Source organism: Branchiostoma floridae, unplaced genomic scaffold (assembly GCF_000003815.2).
Source record: "Branchiostoma floridae strain S238N-H82 unplaced genomic scaffold, Bfl_VNyyK Sc7u5tJ_1592, whole genome shotgun sequence".
Lineage (NCBI taxonomy): Eukaryota > Metazoa > Chordata > Leptocardii > Amphioxiformes > Branchiostomatidae > Branchiostoma > Branchiostoma floridae.
In genome coordinates this window covers 31,743-33,782 of record NW_023365784.1, presented here as the reverse complement: position 1 = coordinate 33,782, position 2,040 = coordinate 31,743, and the positions used below count along the sequence as shown (strand labels likewise).

Below are 2,040 nucleotides of genomic sequence, written 5' to 3'. Positions count from 1 at the left end.
CAATGGCTTCGTATACGTAGTGTATTTTCAAACTTGTATACTAAGTGTTTTTCAGCCTCAAATGTGAGCAAGCACGATCCAACATGGTGGCCAAGAATGGCTTTAATCTTGAAACCGGACTAACTCGAAATAACTGGTGAATACGCAGGACTTGCTGCGTTTTTTAAATTCATAAATGTGTAAACAATGTCTCCAGAGCGCCGAACAAGGTCTTTGGCCCATATACACTGCATATTAGAGTCGTTTGTGGTCGTTTGTGGTATTTCCGAGTCGTTTGTGGTCGTTTGTGGTATTTAGGCACACCCGATGTGAATTAAGTTTATTGCTGTCATTACCAATTCCGAAAGGAGGAGGAACACCCGCCTCACCTTTTTCTATAAAGTAGTTAATAATAATATCAATATAGAGGCCAGTAATATTCTCAAGCCTGCCCATGGGCGCACCCGGGGTAGTCACAACTACAAATACCAACCCATATTCGCACGTACAGACATTTACAAAAACTCGTTTTTTCCACGCACAATTCCTGAGTGGAATGCCCTGCCTGGCACGGTTGTAAGTGCTCCCAACGTTGAGTGCTTCCGTGCCAGGCAAGCGGCTTGCCCACCCTAACCCGGGAGCCTCAGCTTCCCCCCTACGATGCCCCATGCGGGGCTATTTGGGGGTACCCTTAGTATGCAGATGCAGAATTCAATATCATTTCGCTGCAATTCATTTTGACCTACGTTTTTGGGGGAATGAAATTATCTTTTTCAAAACATAAATGCATTACATTGCATACATACATTCCATAGCATACATAAGTCACTGCCTAGCTAAACCTGAGGTATAAACTAGGCCTCCTTTATAATAACCAGTCTATGAGGTTATAGAATACTGATGTTGCCTTACCTCTCATAATAAAAAACACCGGGCCGTGCACCACATAATTGAAACCAATACAAAGAAGCTGAAAAAGTAATATCGTTTTAAAGATGGCCAAATACCTACCCATTTATTGATCATGATGAGAAACAGTAACGTTAGGTTGCGAATTTGTCCGAGCTCGAGCTGCTGACGCCGTGGAATCGCTAAAAAAGACGAGAGTCGAGGGCAAAAGTTACCCGTTGGTTGTTAAACCGTTACTATTTGACGATCCCACCATAAGCAGAAGAACTTCACACTGTAGCAGCAGACATTTCCATGTGTTTTTCGGTCCTGAATAGTTGGCAAACTTCCATGCATGTCCACGACGGCACAGTTCGATTTCCGAAATATGGTGGCCATGACTGGTGACCCGTAGTCCAGATGACCTAGGAGCATGACCTACGGCCTGTGAACTCCTGGTTATTCATATGGAAGCGCCCCCAATTCAGCGTTGTCCTGGCACCAGTACTGCTGTTAACTTCTTTGACCCTAGGATGAAAGGACACGGTCCTACCACAGCAACGACTGCCTAACGCCGTCCTTAGTTGTACAGTTATTTCTGTTAACGCTATGTGTATGGGGTGGTCATTAAGAATCTAAACGGCAAGTTACTTGGAATCTTGGCAGTAGGTGGTCAATGTTATCTGTAAAATGCATTGAGAAGTTGTAGAATATAATGCGAAGACACAGGGTTTGTGGTTTTTACTATGGAATGGAATTTATGTGTACGTTATGGCTTGCTACAAATTGTGTAAAATGAAACCGTGTCTCTACGATTTACGGGAGCTGAAGAAGGCCTGCTTACGCTTTTTGGGAAAAAGTATGGAGACCGTCACATAGGAAGGTGCGCCGAAAAAAGTGATTTAGGCAGTAGCTGTATTTTAAAAGTATTCTATCATCCATCCTTTCTTGTTTGTGCACATGACACAAACTGTCCTGTCCATTCATTTCCATGGACAAAGCAAATACCTTTCATTGTCTTTTGAAGATAAATACTTATATTGACTGGGCTAAAATCGACTGTTGCATCAAAATATCAATAAAATAACACATAAAACAATAACGTTGACCACATCAACGCCGTCATTGGTGAGATCCACATAAATGATCTTCACATCCCCAGCGAACACCTCC

At 42.7% G+C, this 2,040-nt stretch overlaps 1 long non-coding RNA gene across 1 annotated transcript in view; it reads right to left on the bottom strand.

Annotated features, from left to right (window-relative positions):
• LOC118408475 overlaps positions 1–1,500 on the bottom strand; it is a 10,778-nt gene extending 9,278 nt beyond the window's left edge. Inside the window, exon 1 of the long non-coding RNA XR_004830304.1 lies at positions 991–1,500. This is a non-coding gene — a long non-coding RNA (uncharacterized LOC118408475). The remainder of the gene's footprint in view (positions 1–990) is intronic.
• Positions 1,501–2,040: the final 540 nt, after the last annotated feature.